Raw genomic sequence first — 23,021 nt, forward strand, 5'->3', positions numbered from 1 at the left:
ACAATACCAAGACCGCCCATAACCCCCTCATTTTGCTTCACCCATGTGAAAACATGAGCGAGGTGGCAGTTAGATGTGACCGTTAAATTAAAGACAATGAATACACATACATAAGACTTTATATTTCAGGTAAAACATTATTAGCAACCACATTCCTAATATCAATGAAAACCTCATAAGTCGATTTAGTCTCTCCACCATGAACTTACTTTTTAAACATACAAATAAATGTAATATAAATACATTCACCACACACTTTATTAGACACACATACATCAGATATTACTAAAATTCAAAAACAGCACATTTAAAAGTAGAGAAACACCATTACATATTTATGTATATAACATGTGGACCACATTATCCTCAGATATTAGTCACCAGACACCCTCTGTCACCAGTCTAGAAGAGTTAAACACAACTAACATACATTTCACCTGCCCTCACTGAACACTTTCAGTACCTCTAATAAGGGAATGTGTAGGTATAATTACAGACTGTGTCCACCTGGTGTCTTACACAGTTTGCGTGTCACCCTGCACCCAGGACATCACTGGTCAGTTTCTGACCACAGATGTCCCAGTATATGTGGATACTGAACCATTCTCCATACATCAGTCCCACTACAGTGCTGGAGGCTTGGTAATGGGTGTTGTGCTGGTATGAGTGGTTCAGGTACAGCAGTGTTACTGGATTCAGTGCTACTGGTAGGCTGAGAGTGTTCTGACAGTGAAAGATATCCAGCCAGCAGTGTTTCAGTGGTCAGACACTGATCATGACTGGAGTTGGAGGATGGTTAACACTAACTGTGTAATAGACCAGATGGGCTAGAACCACTGACTCTACAAATACAAGAGATTTCTCAATCATTCATATTTATCAAATGTGATGGAGCATAAACTATTGCATAAAGAGAGAGAGACGGAGGGAAGCAGAGAGAGAGAGAAGGAGGGAGGCAGAGAGGGAGAGAGAGAATGAAAAAAAAAGAAGAGCAGAGAGAAGAGTCTCCTCTCACAGCTGGTGCTGACACTGAGTTCATTAACACACACTAACACTAACACATCAGGACCAGTCTGAAGTACAAACAATCAGACCAAACCAAATTATTACACTTCACAAACTAAACTACATCACCCACTGGAACACAAACACAAGCACAAGCACAAAGCAAAATGCAACGTTATCTGGCCCTAAAACGTCAGTACACTGTAGCAGACGACCTGTACACAGTGACTGACATTAAACACAGAACCACGTTGACAAAGTCCAGACTCAGAGAACACAGCCTTGCCGTCCAGACCAGCCGATAAATGTCATGGCTGCCCGGAGAACAGAGACTCTGTCAGCAATGTAAATATGACACTGTTGAGACAGAGCTGCACTTCCTCACTGAATGTGAAAAATTCATCCAAATATGGCAAATTTATTTTACAAAATCTGAGACGGTCCACCCCAACTTTAAGTGTCTGTCTAACACTGACAAACTGCCCATCCTACTGGGTGAAAAGAAGGAAAGCAGCGCTTTAGCTGGGTGGTGCATATTTGCCTCCCATAAGATGAGGGACAGTGATTAACCCACCCAAACACACACACAAACACACACACACACACACACACACACACACACACACACGCATGCACACACAGTTTATAAAAGTTACCTAACTATTTATTATTATTAACTATTTATTATTTTACATCCTTATTATTTATTTATTTCTCTTTCTTTTCACTTCTTCCCTTTTACTTCTTCCAATTATTATTATTTCAGACCAATTACAGTTTTTCTTCAAGTTCTTTATCATAAAAGAATTCTTAATTTCCATAATTGCAAATGTTGTAATGTTGTGTAATGTTCATGTTGTAATTCTGCTTTGGCAATACTACAATACTATAGTTGTATATGGTCATGCCAATAAAGCTTACTGAACTGAAATGAACACACACACACACACACACACACACAGAGACAGAGACAGAGACAGAGAGAGAGAGAGAGAGAGAGAGAGAGAGAGAGACTCGACTCAGAAGTCCCTAATTCATTCATTCAGAAAATGACTGAAGGACACACTGCACCTACAGAGCCCTGCAGCTTCAGACGTAGCCAACGTATCACCACCACTGACACACAGACAACTGAACACGTCTGCTTGGCCAAACTACATACATCAGTTCTGTAGTACAAAATCTAAACATGTTAAATACATAACAGCCCTGAACCCTCATTACTTATAACTGATCACACTTTTCTATTCTTGCAGAGGCTCCATTTAAACCTGTAAATCCTCCTCCAGTGGACACTGACACATCAAGTCCAACAGCTTCAACTAAACCTGCTACTACAATGACGTCTCCAACAGGTTAGAAGACATTCAGTCCATCATCTAGCAATGGAGGTAACACAAATTGGTTTAACGAGTGTGGGGCAAGATGCAAGTGTGATTTATCTTTGATGTGGTTTTAAATGAAAATGAAAGCACACATGAACATACCGTGTGAACGTCGCATACACAGAGTAATGCATGTGATTAATGCAAAATGACTGACATTAGTGTTTGGAAAGGTTCAGGCTTTATATGGGAAATAATGAGGGTGAGACTAGACCCTATGGCCAGCTAAGTGAAAGAGGAAACACAGGACCCCTGTGTGATGGTGGTGAGGGGTGTTACAGTAGCACCCACACCCCCCTTAACACGGGGCTCCTGTGTGATGGTGGTGAGGGGTGTTACAGTAGCACCCACACCTCCCTTAACACGGGGCTCCTGTGTGATGGTGGTGAGGGGTGTTACAGTAGCACCCACACCCCCCTTAACACGGGGCTCCTGTGTGATGGTGGTGAGGGATGTTACAGTAGCACCCACACCCCCCTTAACACGGGGCTCCTGTGTGATGGTGGTGAGGGGTGTTACAGTAGCACCCACATCCCCCTTAACACGGGGCTCCTGTGTGATGGTGGTGAGGGGTGTTACAGTAGCACCCACACCCCCCTTAACACAGGGCTCCTGTGTGATGGTGGTGAGGGGTGTTACAGTAGCACCCACACCCTCCTTAACACGGGGCTCCTGACGTGCATAACAGTTGACAAGGGAGCCCAAGCCCGGCATCACACAGCAGGGTCTGGGGAATCTGGACAAGGACAGGTGGAAAAGGAGAAAAAAAAGGGGCAAGTCCATCGGGTGAGGGGTGGAAACAGGACTTTGTACCACAACCAGAGACCTGACAGCAGGCTGGACAGGAGACGACTGGGTTCCAGCTTGGGCAGCGGGATGGACGGGAGCCCGGCTGAGAGTAGGAGCACGGGATACGGGATAACAGGAACCCGAACCACAGCTGGGATTGGAACAGTTACAAAGACAGGAATGGGGACAGAGAAAGGCAGACACTGGGACTGGTAGGGTAACAATGAAAAGTCGTGTCAGTCCAAGCACAACAGAGATGTGACAGGAGGTGGCCAGGCCAGGAATGAGGGAGAATGTCTGCAGAGAGAGAGAGAGAGAGAGAGAGAGAGAGAGAGAGAGAGAGAGAGAGAGAGAGAGAGAGAGAGAGAGAGAGAGACCCCCCCGGGACAGCTGACCCCCCCGGGACAGCTATTCTGCTCAGGTGAAGACTAATCCACTTCATGAGGACTTGACCCAGCAGTCCCTGTTTCATTCACTCACAGAAAATGACTGAAGGACACACTGCACCTACAGAACCTGTAACCTCACACTTAGCCATCCTATTAACCACCAGTAACACAGTGAACCGAAGACTTTTGCTTTTACAAACTGTACATACATCAGTTTTGTAGTACAAAATATAAATGTAAACATGTAAAACGCATGAAAGCACAGAACCTTCAGTACTTTCAACTCATCATATTTTCTATTCTTGCAGAGGCCCCACATTCATTCTGTTCATCAACTACCACTGAATTTAAGATGCATTTGTTTAATAATATTCTCCCATCAACTCCATAAAATGATTCCCCACTATATACTACTACTACGAATACTAATAATAATAATAGTAGTAAACGACATTTAGTTTAACATTTAGTTTAAGAGGGAGTGTTTGGAAGAGTAAACAGTTCACAGCTGTGCTAAATAAATATATTCTGCTGCTGTGTAAGACTGGGGTCAGTGTTTGTTGTGTTGTTACAGTCTCTCCTCAGACTCTGCCCTACATCCCCTTTGCTTTGGTCACTGTGATCTTCCTCCACATTATCGTGGCTGTGGTTTATTACACCAAAAGAAACAAAGGTAAAAATCTCATTAGCAAGCTGTTATAATCAGATTGTTTTCTCATTGTGTCCATTAACATCCATTTTACCATGTGCAGAGTCAGATCCTGAATGAATTGAGTTGTTCTTGTTCATGTGACCTGCTTCAGTGTCAGAAATGAGCAGAGTTCACTATAACACTGCTGGTGGAGATGAAACAGCTAGTCTGCAGTAGAGAAGAAAACCAAGAGAAATCAACAGACCAGCTACAGACCTACACACCTGTTTAACAGACCTGCCACACACATCTGATCAGCGTTAAGTGGCACTGAAATCTGCGTTGTGGTTCGGTCCGGTAGAGAGGAACCGGTGCTAATTACTTGCTAATTGCTAATTAGATACTAGCATAAAGTAGGACTTGTAGGGACAGGACAATCTAGAACTAAATTCTGACTCCAACAAGCATCATTTTGCTTGTCTGTAAAAAATGTATTGCGTCTGTAAAAAATGTATTGCGTTTTATTATTACATTATCGTATTTTTCCCCAAAAATATTTTTTTTCTGCATTTTATGTGTGTATTTCTATTGAAGGATTTTTTGAAATTTGAATTTTAAATAGCATCATATTTTTTTTCTGTTCTTAATCATGTCTTTTAAAGTCAAATGCCAAACTGTTGGCTGTACGCATCACTTCCACTGTGTATCTATTGTTGTTTCATAAATAAAGAGCCAAAGCAGGACAGAGAGTTGTGGTTTCTGTTTACACCCACTGATAACCACACACATCATGAAGGTGTGTGTGGTGCAGTTTGACAGCAGAATGTGTGTAGAGTGCAGTTCACTGACAGCAGTTGGATGCCACTGTCTGTTGGACATCACTATCTGTGATGTGTCTAGCTGGGGGGGAATTGGCACACACACATACATACACACACATAAAAACACATGCACACATTCATACAAACAAAAACATACACACACATACACACACACACACATACAGCTGCTTCAGGATGGCCAGACCCACATTTGAAGGACCTGGAGAAAAAAACATAATTTTACACACACACTAAATGTACAAAGTGATACACACCTCCCCCCCCCCCCCCACACACACACACACACACTCACAAATATATGCCTGCTCCCATAGATGCGTATGTAGCTACCAGTTTACAGTTGTGAGAATTGTACTCACTTCTTTATTTCTGTTTGTGTTATTTATTCCTCACTTTATTCCTCACACATAAAAACACATGCACACATTCATACAAACAAAAACACACACACACACACACACACACACAAACACACACAGACACAGACCCAGACACACATGTCCATGCTTCTTTTTTGGTTTTGTGGACTTTAGGTTCTGCTGTGATCCAAATATCAACTTCATGTTTTAATCAGTCAATCACTAACTGACTGGCAGCATGGATTCTGTCACATTCACTCCAGTGACTCCAGTTTAAAGACTGGTTTTCTTAATTAGTCTTTTTTTGTTGTTTTTGTCTTTGTGCTCAAGGCAATTAGTTTACAAATGTGAAAATTCCCAAACTTCATGATTAAACCCCCATGTCATCTCTTGGAAAGATTGAAACAAAAACACTGAATGACTGATGGAAATTTAAAAAAAAAAATGTTATTCTCTATACATATGTCCCAGTCAAAAAGTCATCTGCACAGAATATAACACTACTACACAGTGTAGTAGAGTTTGTGGACAAGCATCATCCATCTCGGTTCTCCAAGTCAGTTTCTCCCACAGGATGGCAGTGCCGTCCTGGAGTGATAAAGGCAACATGAGTCAGAGGGAAACAGCTGATAGCCAGAGTCCAGACAGTGGGAGGAAGTGGACTGCAGTGTTTACACAGGTATGGTGGACACTCCCCCATCCTCCTCAGTCGGGGGTGATATGAGTAGAGAGATATTTCCTGGAGTATCTTTAAGATGCTGAACTCTGCCTGTGTAACCCTGAGTCTGGTCAGTGGGTACGATTTCTTTTTCTCTGAAGATTCGTTTAAGAGTGTGTGGTATGTGATGTTCAGTCTAGGAGCAGGTCAGTAGAACAGACCCTCCCACATGAACCTTTTGGTTCCCCAAATTAATGTGTAGTCTGTGAAAAACACCTGATGGAAACAGTTCAAATTTCCCAGGATGAGGACCTCTGCCATCCTTTTTGAGTATCAAACAGGCCTTGACCTCCATAGTAACCCACAGTAACATAAACACTCTTTAGAAACATAGTCTACTGAATGTTCTACACTTACAGTGGAGAGGAAATATATTCAAATGAACTTTTGACAAACATCTAACCCCAACACACACACCAAATATTTTTACCACCATGTGTGGTCAGTTCATTTTACTATCGGTTCAAAGGGTTCTTTTCTTCTTATTAAAGAAAATAGCACATGCAATTAGAGCAGCTAAAGAATTGGCTACCCGAGACTTTTAAAAAGTGTTGAACGGATGTTAAGGAGCATTTTAAATTCAGAACATTCTTATTACCCGTAATGCAGTGTGTTAAGCATTTGGATGGTCAATCCTCAGTGAGGAGACCGGTTTCATCTTTGTGAACCTCAGGTGCCTGGAGAGAAGTCCTGAGTTGCACACAGGACACTGAGTCAGCAAGCACTCAGAAGTGCTCCAGCTTATTCTCACACAGGGCTTAGAATATATAGACAGCATGAGTGACAAAAAAGAGGAAGAATGTAGTTTTGGCAGACTGCTATCACAACAAACGTAGAAAACCTGCTTGGCAACAATATAAAGTGACTAAAACAACTATAGAATCTCTGCTTGGCAACAGAGCAAAGATAAATGATTTAAAAATAGCTATTATACTGTTTTTAAATGGAACCGTTTGTCAGAGGATATTTGAAGAGTGCTGACAACGGTGTGCAGCTTAGCATTGAAAAGTCATGGAAATACCAACCTGTTCATTGAACAGTTGTGGCATCCTCCAGTGTTGATAATTGAGGTGATGTTGGTTAAGTAACGTGTGGCTTACAACGCAAGTTCACGGCTACCAGAGGGAGGCCACAAGCCGGGAGCTAGTCAGGGTTGGTTAGCCTGATCTCCTTCAGGTGGCATCACCCTACATAACAGCTTCATAAAGGCCCCTCTTAGAAAATCTTGTTGTGACACACGTGTTACGTCTGTCAGGGTGCCTCACCCCTGATCAACCTGACAGTCACAGGTTACATATTGAAATTGTGATTGGTGGGTTGTGGGAGTTGTGCATGCAGACAAAACCAGACCGGGGCATGTGGTGCATTGCATTGCTCCTCCATGTTTTCCTCAGTGTCAGTTGGCTGTTGGTTTATGGGGCAGAGTTGGTGGCTCTTAATGAGGGTACAACCTAATCAGAGTGTGCCAAACAGCTAGCAGGAGGCCTGGTTGGCTCAAATGGTCTTCCCATCAAAACTTCGAAAGGGGACACTTTTGTGGTTGCACTAGGAGTCATATGCATTTCACATAGAACTGCAGCTAGCAGTTTTTTGATCATGTAGTCTGTTCATTCCACTATGCCTGACGACCGAGGGTAATAGTGGATGTGAAACTTTGATGCTCAGATATTTACAGAGCTGATGAGTCATGCAAAACATCAAAGCACTCAAACAGGCAATGTTCAGGATGGTAGAGAAAAACAGAAGATGTATTTATTGACACCAGTATGGTTTACAACAAAGGAGTTGCCTCAAGAACAACTGCAGACCTTACATTTGGGATCTTCTTTTATCCTTCTTGCTACACCACCCCACCAAAGTAGAGTGTCACCCTCCAAGAATGCCATTTCTTATTGTCTTATGTCTCAGTGAAATGTCGTCTCTCCAGTCTTAGCGCTCCATTAACTTTTCACACTTATCTGTACCATCTTTGCATTAGAAAAATCATCATTGTGTGTTAATATCTGCTTTGGTCATTATTTACATTCCAACATTGAGTCCATATGTGTCATATCACCCAATTCCTCATCACAGTACAGCACCCAGCAGGCTGTTTGTCACCCAACCCAGGACTCCACCAATCATGAACTTCACGTCAGATCGTCATTACCGGAATATTGAACTCCCCTGTGTACTTGATTATTTAAGCCTGTCTCGAACATTAGGACACTGTGAAGTATTGCCTCTAGAGTCCTATGCATACCGAACGTGCTTTGGATTGTTTTCCTGTGTACCGAACCTTGACTTAATGTTTCCCGTTTCGGATTTTTGCCTGCTCCTTTTGGATTCTGATGCCTGGATTATTGGTTGGTCTTTATGATTTTTTGACACGGACTGTTTTCCCTACTTTCGAGTTACTAATTTATTTCTGTGACCGTTTCCACTACCTTTTACTACAATAAATCCCTATTTTTTTTATCTGCATGTGATTTTTGCCTGGCCCATACTTCACCTCCATGCAGATGGTGGACTCAGATGCTTTGAAGGAAGCTTTGAACAACCAGGGTCAACTAATCCACCAACAGCACCAGTTGTTTGAGGGTTTCACACAGTCAATGGATTATAGGCAAGCAACAAGCAGACCAACAAACTCAAATGTTGGAACTAGGACAAAGTCTCAGAGAACTTACATCCCAGCTACAAATGATGACTACTCCTTCTCAGTTCAGTCCCACACCTGCACCTACTACCGCCACAAGCAGTATCCAACCAACCCTCCCTCTGAGAAACCTGAAAAATATTATGGCTACCCAAGTGTCAACGTTTTTTGTTGCAATATTCATTGTATTTCAATAGTCTTCCAACCTGTTCCAATCAAGATAAAATTACCTTCATTACCTCTCGTCTAACTGACAAAGCTCTTAACTGGGCGACAGCCATTTGGGCTAACGTACAACTGGCGTCTTATGACGACTTTATTGAGCAATTCAAGGCTGTGTTCGATCACCCACATGAGGGAAGAGCCTGTGTGGAGATACTTACCAAATTACACCAATGCAATCATTGTGTGGCCGACTACCCATGAGAATTCCGTACAGTCACTGCTGGCAGTGGATGAAATTAGGTGGCGTTGATCGTCACTTTCTGGAATGGTTTCAATGCAGAGATTTTACATGAACTGGCTTGCCGAGATGATAAGTTATATTTGAATCGGCTTATAGCTCTTTCTATACATCTGGATCACTTCATCCAGGAACGAAAACCACGTAGAACTAGTAGTTCTCACCATAGCTATCCCTCTCCCAGTTATAGACCAGTGGAACCAGTGCAATATGATTCTTCATGCTTCACTGAAGAGGAGAGGCAGCACCGATTCCAATATGGTCTCTGTTTTTACTATGGATCCTCAGAACATTTTATCAGGGGTTGTTGTCTTCGACCTAATCGAGCATCACTGAGCCATAGACAGATCAGGCCACCCATGTCAGAAAACAAGGTAGAGATCTTGCCAGAGAAAGAAAGATGATCACTAAGACATTTTAAAGTGTTTTTATTGGGTCTCTTACACCATCTTCTACATTTACAGCCTTAGTTGATTCAGGAGCTGAGGGACACTTCATACATGAATCTTTTATGGGAAATGGACATCCCAGCTATTAACCAAGTCTCTTCACCTGGCGGGTCTGGGAGGATCACCAGTAGGAGCCGGTTATATTACACTCCGCACTACACTCATAAAACTTACCACAAGCACACTCCACTCAGAGATCATCTAATTTCTCACCATAGAAGATGCCTCATTACCAGTCATTTTAAGTCTACCTTGGCTAGAACAACATGACCCAATTATAACATGGTCACGTAAGGAAATCACTCAGTGGTCATCTCAATGCCTAAGAAATTGTTTGACATTACCAGTTGTCCGGTTATGTTCCACCACTGTTGAGAGCCCTGCTGATACACAAGCCTTTTCCCTCCCTCCGGAATATCAGGATCTCACTTTGGTCTTTAGTCAGAAAAAAGCAACCCTGTTACCTCCCCATCATCCCTACAACTGTGCTATTGAGCTCCTGGAAGTATCCGTGTTTCCCAAGGATCGTATTTATCCTCTCTCCCAAGAAGAAGAGAGGAATATATAGATGAAGTATTAAATCAAGGTTTTATTCAGCCATCCACTTCCCCCATGGGGAATACAGGAGGCACAGAAGTTGCTTTGCCTGTCTCTGGGGTGGGCACTGGTGACACCTCCCCCTTGCCTCTACGAAACTTAGGTACCAGCGCATGAATTCCGGGGCTGTATGCCCTAGTGGAGGGAGTTTCCTCCTCGAACGAGGTCGCCCCTCTTTGTGCCGCACCGGATGGTTTGCTCGATCCCGAGTGGCACCTCCTAGGTGGAGCATTGGGCGGTATCTTAAGTGCTGGAGGCTCATCGCTCTCAGAGTCTGCAGACTCTACGTCACTGATGTTGGGACGATCCCCACCTCCATAGACAGGTCCTCCCCATAGTCGAATCCCAAGTCTGACTGTAGACTAACGTCGCTGCACTCCCCGTTGTTTCCATAATCCGCCTAACCCTCGTAGAAGTCCATCTAGGGGTTGTAGGACCCAGAGAAGTCCACTTCCGCATGCCAATCCTCAGAGTCCGGATGCGGTCTGTAGGACTCTGCAGAGTCCGATCCTGGACCACACTCAGGACCCCCCCAAAATTGTCCAATGTCATATATCAGACTCTATATATATCAGACAATGTCATATATCAGACTCTGACTTTCTATACTCTCTCATACGAGATAATTATACTCCGCACGTGTGTTTGCCCTCAAGCTCACAAACATTACACACATATGCACATGCATCCCCTGTAGCTACAGCAACACAATGAATTAGTCAATTGCAATTGTTGAAGCATGGATGAAACTTAAAAGGGGTAATTTATGAAAAACATTTTTTTTTAGACATATTTAATGACTTTAGCTTCATATATACTGCAGCCGAGTATGTGTAGGGCTAGGACACCATTCCTAATCACCTTTTTACTTTCATTATCTAACTGTTCCTTTGTTTTTACCCTAATGGCCAAAATGTGTATTCTGTTCTTCAGTCTCCTCCACTTCAACTTAGGAACATGGAACACAAACTTATGTAGGCCTATTCTTGGTTTAAACATTATTTATTTCCCATCACTCAGTTCTTCCGTAATCTTTTATTACTTTTCCATAATCAAGTCTGACTTCTTGATTTTATTCAAAAGTATTTTTTCTTTAATTAATTAAGTACTGTACTTTGTCTTTAATTACTTATTTTAGTTAAGAGTAATTTTAACCTAGGTTAGATAGTTCATAAGGCGAGACAAACAATAGTTAACTTATGATGTCACGCAACCAACCCCAGATGTCACATATGGCCTTTCTGGATTTCCATACAGTACTTTGGAATGATGTCACAGAACGCTCTCCTTCCTGCTGATCACGTGCTACGGCCCACTGTGTTCAGTGGGCGTTTCTCGTTTACTGTGACTTAACTTGTTTGTAACCACACCCATGTTGTTTAGCACACACCTGCACCTGATTTAGTGTCGTTATGTCAGTATGTATTTAAACCCCTGTTGGTGTGTGCTAAATGAATTCTACAAGACCAGCCGTTTGGCAAATGCTTTGACTCAGTCATCTTGCCATCTCAGTTTGGCCCATGTCACTCAGAGAACTGACTGTTCACTTGCTGCTTAATTGACAGTCATATGTATTTTCATACTTAGCATTCATACCTAACATTCACACATAACATCCCCCCACCCTATTTTTTAAATATATTTTTTTATAGAACCAGTACTAACTGCAGGCTGGGAGCGCCACGCTCATATTAGACCACTCATGAGAACACTTGATGATTTGCAAATGTTTTATTATTTCAATATGCATAATCTTTTCTTCAGTTTTCCTGATTGAAGAAAATTAAAATCTCTGCCCAAATCCATATGGGGAACATTGTTTCTGAAAGCATCTTTGAACACAAGTATCTGAATAATAAGAATAATAATTAATTAATTACTAATTGAGATTGTGGCTTGGAAATTAAGCTATATCATGTGCTGGTAGGCATCCAGCCATGCCAGCTCCCACACATCCTCCAATCATGTGAAGTTAGTGTGACCATGAACAGCTGTGACTTATCATGGGTTTAGTAACAAATATCTTTCTTTCAGTAGCCAGTAACTTTAGTGTTTTCATGCTTGCTGGTACGTTTCTGGTTCAGATATAAATATTGGCTTGATATGAGCCAATTCATATGCCAATGAATGGCTATAGTATCTCCTATATATCAACATGCATCTTTATTCTTCAGACATCCTTTGCAGAAATGTTTTGCAAGACACATTAGGATACACAGAAAATGCTTTGCTTAGTTCTACAGAAATATGTGACTATTAGTAGCCTATAGTTAATAAAACAGTTTATTATGTTTCTTTCCTAATAGAGGGCCTTAACATTGGGGGCAGTAACGCCTGCTGTGGTAGAGTGGAGATCTACCGTAATGGTCAGTGGGGAACAGTGTGTGATGATCACTGGGACATGAAGAGGTGGTGTGCAGACATCTGCGATGTGGCCCAGCTCTCACTGGCCACTGTGGTCAGGGACAAGAACCAGCATGGCTGGAAGATGTTCAGTGTTTAGGAACTGAGAAATATATAAATCAGTGTTCACACAGAGGATTTGGGAAGGAGGACTGTGGGCATATCGTTATTAAATAAATCATAAATAGTATTGTTATTATATAAAATGTTTTACAAACATCTTAACTTATCTCTTTAACAGATGACATGCAGAGTGTTACATTGATCGAAATCTCATCATGCTCTGCTATCTCACCTGCAGTGGCAACTGCAGGCAGACATTTATTAAATAAGATGAAACATGGATTAACAATAAACACTAAAGGCACTCACGCATAACAAACAGGGCAGCACGATATTAACACATAGACATAAACACAATTAATGACAGGATCAAATACTATGAACTCTGAAAATACGCATGAATATTAACACTAACAATGACCGACAACTAACTCTCAAACACAGGGGTTTAAATACATATATACATAAACGATGTGTGTAACAAGGATCAGGTGTGATGACTTATGATGAAATCAAGGTGGGTGTGGTTACAAACAAAGGCATTACTTTTGGCTGCTTCTTCTTTTGTGTAGCTCTGCAGACTGGACACCAGTGCTTTTTACCTACAGTTCACATATCGTCCCAACCATTCAATAGATGATGCAATTGCCCCCACTCTTCATCTGACCCTTATCCAGCTGAACAAAGACACATACGATAGAATTCTGTTCATAGACTGCAGCTCAGAATTCAACACCATCATTCCTCAGTGTCTGGTTGAAAAGAGACTGCTGGGTCTGAACTCCTCCCTCTGCAGCTGGATCCAGGACTTTCTTGGTGGGAAAGCCCCATCAGTCTAGATCAGGATCACTGTCTCCAGCACCACCACACTGAGCACTGAGCTTCCCCAGTGTTGTGTGCTCAGTCCACTGTTGTTCACATTGCTGACCCTAAATTGTGCAGCAATGCACAGCTTGAACCACATCAAATTCACTAATGGCAAGACTGTGGGGTCTCATCAGCAGTGATGATGAGTCAGCGTTCAGAGAGGATGTCTCAGAACCTGTCAGTCACTAAATGTGGAAAAAAACAAAAAAGATGGTGGTTGACTTCAGGAAAGTATGTAGTTTTCACTCTCCGATCAATATCGACAGCTACTCTGTGAAAATCATTACAAGCACCAAGTTCTTTGGTGTCCACCTAGCAGAGAACCTCACCTGGACCCTCAATACCAGCTCTATAGCCAAGAAAGCCCAGCAGTAACTCCTACTTCTAGCTCATCCCCCTGCCACTATCCTCACCATGTTCTACAATAGACAGCATCCTGAGCAGCTGCTTCACTGCCTGGTTTAGGAACTGACTCAGACCGCAAAACCCTGAGGAGAATAGTAAGAACAGCAGTTAGGTACTGTTACCTCAGTAACTGCTGTATACTATAAGCGTATTTGTTTATATGTCACAGTATGGTGCACTGGTTGAAGTTGCCTATATGTTAATATTTGTGCTGTATTTCATATTTATTGTTTACACATGTTCTCCTTTTGTGTTGCATCATGGTACTGTAGGAGCATTATTTAATTACCTGTTTATAGCTAGAAAGTTTCACGGTTGGTCAGCCAGTTAGCAGGGGAGACACACCCACCCCTGCTAAGGACTACTCATCGCACCTGCCCCGTTCACAATCCCCTGATTACTAATTATTTTCACCCATTCCACATTCACTCCCTGCTCTATTTTAACCCCCAGATCCGCGGAGACGGAGCTGCACATTAGCGGTCCTATTACGTGTGGGTCGAACAATGCATGATCAATTGTCTAGAGGAAGACTAGCTCCTCTGTATTTGTATTTGAGGTTCCATGCTTCTATCACGGACAACCTATGGAGAATAAAGATTACCTCGCTGCTGACCCACCTCTCGCTTCCATTCACCCGCCGCCATCACAGAAAGACAATAAAAAGCCTCTTGACCACTCTTTTGACCTCTGTTTACCAGACTCTAGATCCTAAGTTATGGGCCACCCATTATATTTATTCTGTAACCAGGCCACATATTTGGTCTTTATCTCCTTCTGAAGATCTGTCAATTAGCTGACTTCAAGTTGGCTTTATATTGGTTTCAAACCTCTGTTTCCAGGGGGCATAGTGGAAGTGGCCTGTTGCTTGCATTCTGTATGCTAGGATCTTGAGCTTAACTACTACAGTGGTATATACCAGTTTGTTGGTTTCAGTTATACAGGTTGTGCTTATTGCTGCATTTACATTTGTGAGCATACTGTCTGATGGTAGCTTACCACGAAGTTAGGTGAGCCTCAAGCAGTGGATGACAGTAGTTACCTTAGTCATGACCATCATCTGCATGGCCACAGCTGGACCACACAATGTCCACATTACAGTTTGGCTCTGGTGGATTCCTGATGTAGTCTGACCTTTCTTTCTCAGATGCAATATGTGTTCTGTCTGGGCAGTGATACTGACCCTTCATTTCATCCATCCTTATAGCATTATTATACTTTACATATATAACATATATAACATAGAATCATAGAAACATATTTATCTTTTATATACAGTGAATGTAAAGATTGTGGGGTGGGGCCTGGTGGGTGGGGCCTGGTGGTTGGGGTCTGCCATAAATGCTATTGAGCTCTTTCATTCTAAATAGTTTTGAAGGGCACCGATCTGCAAACTCCATCACAGTTTGGGCGTATGAAAATTACATGGAACGTAAAAAAAAAAATTATATTGTAAATCTGTCTAGTTTTATCTCTCTTACCAAATTTATTTCACTGTTTATATTATACAGTTTATATTGAACAGATTTTATGTTCTATGATTTTATTATCCAGGTTTTTATCATTGGTTTTTTTTTTATCTTGATTGTGTGTACTCTTATCTTGTACTATAATTTTAAAAAGTTGTATACAACTAAAGTTTACTATTATTATATTAGTACCACCAAATGGTTTAGTTTAATGGCTTTATTGAAGCTTCATGTTTTAAACCATGCCACATGATCATAATAATGATCTGAGTGTAGTCCTCTTCCTCCTCTTCATCACAGTGTCTCAGTGTCTCTTCCATGATGCAGTGATGGGCACAGTGACGTGTTCACCGTTGCCACACTCACAGCAAGCATGAGATGGAGCTTTCAGCTGGGGGGGGACGGTGAGTCTTGCAGCTGGCTGGAACAACCGTCTGTCCATCCTCATCTAAAATGGATGAAAGCAGAGAATGTTTGCACAGCGTTCATTTTAATTTAGTCAAAGAAATAACCTGCTAAACCTGCCTGTGTGGCGTTCACATTACTCTAACGCAGCATATTTACCATATGCCTTGTTTGTATGTTATATCGAACAGCAAAAACACAGGGCCTGCTATTCTCCAATTAATTCTCGAGTCTGCATCTTTATTTTTCTATTTAAAATGTACTTAATAATACATCTGGATTTTGGGAAATAAGGAACCACATGAGTGTAATGGTTGGGAGGCTGAGGGTGAACACATATACAAAGTAACAATGCCTCGGATGTGAGAGTGAACTGGAACAATGAGTATGCAAACCCTAAAGAGAATGAGTAAACGAACAGACAGGATTAACAAATAAATAAGAAGTTTAATATAAAAAAATGAACAAGAAAAACAACACAGAATAGAATGAGGGAAAGAATCAGAAGACTAAACAGGCTAACAGGGCGAGGCTGATAACAAGGCAACTAAGGAAACTTAACACTAAGGAATGGCTAACAGGAGAACAATGATGAAGCACAGAGGGAAGGCACGGAGGGAGGGAGGCTGGGGAGAGAAGGAGGCAGGGAGGCTGACAGGGAGGGAGGGAGTGAGGGAGGCTCAGGAGGCAGTGAGGCAGGTAGGCAGCCAGGGTGGGAGGGAGGGAGGCTGGGGATACATGAGGCCAGACAAGCAGCATGTGACCCATACTCCAGGGGAGGCTGGGAATACATGTGGCCACATGATTAGAATCGAGACCCAGACACCGAGGGGAGGCTGGGGCTACCCATGGCCGGTAGATCTGAATGGAGACCCAGACTCCTGGGGGAGGTTTGGAATACATTCTGTTCATCTGGCCACATGTAACCCCAGACTCCCTCCCTCCCTTCCTGCCTCCCTCCTTTCCTCCCCAGTGTACCCAGTGTTCTTGCTCTCTCCCTGCCTGCCTGCCTCCCCAGCCTCTCTGCTTACCCTCCTGCCCACGCACTTGCCTGCCTGCCCAGCTTATGTGCCAGTCTGCCTCCCTCCCTGTTTGCCTGTCTCCCTCACTCCTCAGCCCCCTCCCTCCCTCCATCTCTCCCTGCTTGTCTGCCAGCCTGCTTGTCTTCCCAGACTCCCTCCCTCCCTGCCTCCCCAGCCTACCACCCTCCCTGCCTGCCTGCCTGTGCACCCTCCCTCCCTCCCTGCCTCCCTGCCTCCCCAGCCTCTCTGCTTACCCTGCCACCTGCCCACCTGCCTGCCCAGTTTACTTGCCTGTCTGCCTCCCTGCCTGCCTATCTGGCACAGTGATGCATTCACCCCTGCTATGCTCACTCTCCATCACTGTGCAGCAAGCATGAGATGGAGCTTTCAGCTGGGGGCTGATGTTGAGTCTTCCAGCTGGCTGGAGCAACAGTGTGTCCATCCTCATCTAATATGCATGAAAGTAGAGGAGGTTTGTACAGTGTTCATTTTCATTTAATCAAAGAAATAACTTGCTAAGCCTGGCAGCATAGTGTTAACTTTATTCTAATGCAGCATATTTATCTGGGGGATGGGACATCCTGCTCGACTGGGAAGCAGCAGCACATGGTATTTCTGGAATGTTGGACCAAGTTGCATCGGAAGATGTTTCGACATACGTCTTGTGATTCCACTCTTACTTGAAATGGTCATATTCCAGACAATCCATGCACCTCTGTTATCTTTTTTTCATGAAAAGAAGCCACGCCTCTCCTCCATGACACCTTCTTGCATGTTTGTAAGAGATTGAAATCATGACACTCAATGTTAGTTTTGCACAATGCCTAATTCAGAAAAATGCACAAGCAATGCTAAAAAGAAGTCTTCATCTCGGAGTCGTATAATTCTGATGGATCGGGCAATTTGGAACTGGTTCCTGATTCCCATCACTTTGCTTCATGAATGAAAAAGCTGATTGTGTGTTGAGGAAAACAGATGTTTTTATAAGTGGCTGTGAATGGATTTGCTTTTGCTATTAAAGTGTGTTATTCCTACTACCATATCTTCTCAGATTCACTATTCATTCGAGTTCTCTTAAGTTTATAGTCTGCTATAGACTGCTACCTGCATATCTAACACAAAAATTAGTGCTTCCCATTGCAGAGCCAAGATTATTCTGACATGTTAAGTCATTAAAATGACTTCATTCTGGTTACCATGATATTAAGAATGGAATGCTTTGAGAATACCAACTCCAGACAGATAAACAGAAAACCTATAGATGATGCATAAAATGAATGCTGGATGAAAATAGATACATTCACTCACATCTGCAGGAGAACCTGCCATGTCTCTCTCCTCCTTCAGTGTCTGCTGCTCCTCCCTCATCTTCCTCAGCCACTCTCCCATCATCTCCTCATCTGCCGCCTTGTGGTGTCCATGTGGAAAGGGGTGACACTGTGATGTGGGGGAATGGTGCCGATGTCTATGTCGTTGGTTATAAGGATGGATTCTGTTTCAGCGAAAATCCATGTTAGTTTAAAACCTGCGTAACATGGTACACCACAAAGTTAGTTTTCAGCTCATGAGGCAGAGCATTGGAAATACACGAGACAACTGCCAGATGCAATTTACCCTGTCCCCATCAATTTCTGAACTGCGTTACATTGTCCCCACTACTTCTTGAAAGTGTATTAAGAAAATATTAGTATTTTCTTCACAAGCTTCATTTTGCTCCATTTGATAAATATAATTTGATTAATTGTTGTTTTGATCTATAAATCTAATCATATTATGTTCTTAATGACAATCAGAACACATTCTTGCTGATATGTTGTTGAGACGATGGTGAAATAAACGCAGTACAACTGACGTTTCTTGAAATGAAATCAAAATCAATAGAAAACAACTGTACTTCAAATATATATTAAACCATAATGTGAGTTTTGAGAAGCAGGCAAGATGGGAGTCGCATGCAGCTTGAAATGTATGGCTTTACTGAGCAGAGTAAACACTGCAGGCCACAGCCTACAGTGATCACGTAAAGCTCATCATATTATTCCTAGAGAGTAACATTCTGTCCCTCAAAGGCAATGAAACAAGAAAACGTTGGTTGGTGGGATTGAATTTTGCATCCTAATGGGGAGAAGACAATTCAAGCCAGTTTTTAAACTATGCCTTTCAGGCACCAAAAGGGAGGAAATGCTGGATGGATCCAGAAGTCCCCTTGCTGTATGGTTTCTGTAGTGTAGTGGTTATCATGTCTGCTTTACATGCAGAAAGTGCCTGGTTCAATACCAGGCTGAAACGCTTTTCTTGGTAAATGTCTAACTGCTGTCCTTACAGTTGAATGGAGGGCTGTTCTTCACAGAGCAAAGTCAGGCTCCTTAACTAATCGCCAAACTGATGAATTAAAACTCGTAGCATAATGTCTATGCAAATTCAAGTCTTTCAAACATTAGTACAGGAAGTATTAACTTTAGTGAGTGTGTCCTTATTTTGTTTCCTAAAAAGGTTTATGCTAATTAGCTCAATTTTAAAAGTTACTTTCATCAAGTCTATGGCAAAGAAAAAATCCTTGCAAGGCAATGTCAAGCATACAGAATTTGTGCAATAGGTTATGCTCTAAATGCCAATGAGAGAACTACAGAGATAAAGTAAAACTCTTCATATTATGCCCAGTTAGCAACAGTCTGTTTCTCGAAGGGTAAGAAACAAGAGAACTTTGGTGGGGTTGTCTGAATTTTGCATCCTAATGCTTGAGAAGTCATACTGCTTAGCCAGATTTAAAACTATGATTTTCAAGCCCAAAAAATGAGCAAATGCTGGAAAGCAGCATTTTTTTCTGCAACTTTGAATCAGATATTTCTGAAAAATTAGAATTGTAAACCATTTAAATTTTAAGTACATCTGCTCGTAAAACCCATTTTAGGCTATCCAACATACCCACGAAATTTGCATAAAATGGCAGCTATTTGTGAACAGAGAGAGTAATGGTATTTACTAACCGTCAAAATGATTTATTGCTTGATTTGATTGGTTGATTTGACAGCTGTCAATCATCCTCGTCGTCCGAGTCATCTTAGAAAAGAAAGTTGATCCAATTATTCTAGTATAAATGCGATTAATAAACATGCTTTTAAAAATATACTTACGTGGAGATGGTGGCCTACAGGTTAGTGTGGTTGAACAGCGTGAATAGGCCTAGAATTATTTAGATGTATGTTATAAGCCACAGTGACCTCTGTATACGTTTCTGTAGACGTTGCCGGTTGTAAGAGGTGAAATATTTGTGAGCTCCGCCAGAGGGCTCGATGAATAGTGGATGACAGTAGAGGGATTCACCCCCTCTGCCTGTGTGACAAATTAACGCACTGCATAAACTTTTAGACATAAAGCGATCTTTTAACATATGGTAGACGCACTCTAGAAAAGATTACCTTGTAACAACTCATTCAATATATGAACTGTTTCATCAGCTTATGTCCTTATATCTGCAAATAAAAGTAACAAAAATGTAAACAAAACAAATACATACAATTAAAATTTATAAAAGTTCACAAATAAGAAATTACCTTGGGCGGCATTTCTCTCCACAGAGTCAAGGAAGTCGTGAACGTCGGAAACTATGGAAATACATAGAACAGACTTATAGACCATGAGTAGAAAACATCACCATAATGATATCCTTTATACCAAAACCGCATTTATGTCAGGTCATGTACTGGTTAATTTAAGTAAATAGATTCACCCACTTCGAAGCTAAAGTTTTTCTATTTAGCTAGCCCTGAGAATAAGAATAGCCGTCGATCAAAAGAGTTTTAGTCGATCAAAATGTTTCACGTACTCTATGGCATAGCGGTCATATTACATATTGACCATTAATCATCAGAATAAAAACATTGACAATATCCTTTCCTAGATAGCTCGCAAAAGAATACTTACGATAGCTTGTAGATAATACGCATTGATTGTTAAAATGTATGTTTTATCTAGACCTGAAATTAATTACGACGCTAAGCCCCACTGAGTTAAATCATACAACGCACGATAAAGTATTTCATCCATTAGCTAAATAAATAGCTAAATACACGTCAGCCTTTTTGGTAACTTATACTAATATAAGGTATAGCATGAATTAGTTAAGCATTACTGAATTGCTTACCTGTTGTGAACTAAATGAGTGAAATACCGAAAACACGGCTTTAAGAAAAAGTCGGTGGGGATAGAAATGGTTTTCGGATAGAAGTTGTAAATTACGTCCCTCCCCCAACACCGCTCTCAGTTGTGGAATGCACTGAAAGTGGTAAGAGTACAACGTGTGATAACGGACAAAAACCTTGTGTGATAAAACTTATAGAGTAACCACAATGGTTAGAGATCAGACAAAAAATAAATAAATTAAAACTTTGTGATGTTTTCTGAAAAGTTTGCTTATTGCCTTGTTTGAATACATCTGGCAAATAAGAAGTGAAGAGGTGTCGTGGGAGAGTTTTGTGTGTGTGTGTGTGTGTGTGTGTGTGTGTGTGTGTGTGTGTGTGTGTGTGAGAGAGAGAGAGAGAGAGAGAGAGAGAGAGAGAGAGAGAGAGAGAGTCAATGACCTCTGACTGCAGAGTGTGTGTCAGAGAGGACACTGAACAGATAGAGAAAGTGGAGACAAACTGGTGTAGTATGAGACTAAAAAATTTTATTTTCTTTAATCACATTATTTCACTATTAAAGAATTATTTCAATGATTCCTACTCAAACATCTGGGGTACAACTAAATTTAAATGAGCGGGTACGAGGGTCTGGTTTTGTGGGAGGAGTTGCACGCTGCACGGGATTGGTCAGACCGGGTGGTTGGGTAGAAAGAAAAGGCGGCAAAATTGAGGAGTCAAATGAGGAGTGTATTTCTGACCCTGGGAGGAGGTTTTTTTTTCACCTTATATCATATTTTGTCAGAAAGTTTTTCCTGCATGTTGGGGGGCGGGGGGGGGGGGGTGAGGCGGTGTAACCTCTAGAGAATCAACCAATGGGAGGGAGTGGGAGGGGTGAATGAGTGGGTGAGTGAGAGAGAGAGAGAGAGAGAGAGAGAGAGAGAGAATGAAACAGCCACCCCCACACTCACACACACACACACTGGAGTCCCATACGCAGGTTTGAGTATGTCTACATGAGCGGCAGCAGAGCGGAGCGGACATTAAAGACTGGGTGGTACGTATTCGTTTAAGACTCGGAAGTTTTATTTACTTTAATCACTGGAATATTTCACAATTACATTTTTTTTTTAAGTCAATAAAACTATTTTGAGGATCCCTCATTGTGTTTTAATTTATTTTCATATAATATTGTCACATCATAAATCATATAATAATAATAATAATAATAATAATAATAATAATAATAATAATAATATATATATATATATATATATATATATATATATATATATATATATATATATATATATATATGGAGGGTCAAAACAAATCAAGCAATAAATCATTTTTTTGACAGTTTGTAAATTCCATTACTCTCTCTTAGGCTTTCTAGGTTTATATGGAGGCTCTGCAAGAATAGCAAAGTCTGATCAGTTATAAGTAATGAGGGTTCAGGGCTGTTATGTATTTTGTACATTTAGCTTTAGATTTTATACTACAGAACTGATGGATTTACAATTTGTACAAGCAGAAATGTTCAGTTTCCTGTGTGTCAGTTTGCTGTGTGTCAGTGGTGGTAATACAACAGCTTAGTCTGAGGCTACAGGGCTCTGTAGGTGCAGTGTTTCCTTTCTGAAGCAAGCAAATTGCCTTTTCTTTTAAATACAAATCAATCATTTTCTGTGAGAGAATCAAATAATTGCAGATACAAAGAGGTGGGACTTAATACTGTGAATCATACACTACATGTCCAAAAAAAAAAAGGTCACCACCTGGATTTAACTAAGCAAATAGTTAAGAGCCTCCCATTGGATAATTACTGCATAAGTGATTATGTTTCAGATGGAAACAAGTTATTTAACCCTAACTGATGCAGTGAGTACCTTCTCAGTTGTTAAACAACCATATCGAAAGACACATTCTGTCGTCGTGGAAAAGATGTTAATCTGTTTCAGAAGTATCAAATTATTGGCATACATCAAGCAGAGAAAAGATCTAAGG

The 23,021-nt window shown here is 41.5% G+C and overlaps 1 non-coding gene across 1 annotated transcript; it reads left to right on the forward strand.

Moving 5' to 3' along the window:
* The first annotated feature begins 19,115 nt into the window (after positions 1-19,115).
* On the forward strand, positions 19,116-19,188 carry trnav-uac (transfer RNA valine (anticodon UAC)). Its single transcript has one exon. It is a non-coding gene; the product is annotated as a tRNA-Val (tRNA).
* Positions 19,189-23,021: the final 3,833 nt, after the last annotated feature.

This window comes from Electrophorus electricus, chromosome 2 (assembly GCF_041902795.1).
Source record: "Electrophorus electricus isolate QZ-2024a chromosome 2, ASM4190279v1, whole genome shotgun sequence".
Classification (NCBI taxonomy): domain Eukaryota; kingdom Metazoa; phylum Chordata; class Actinopteri; order Gymnotiformes; family Gymnotidae; genus Electrophorus; species Electrophorus electricus.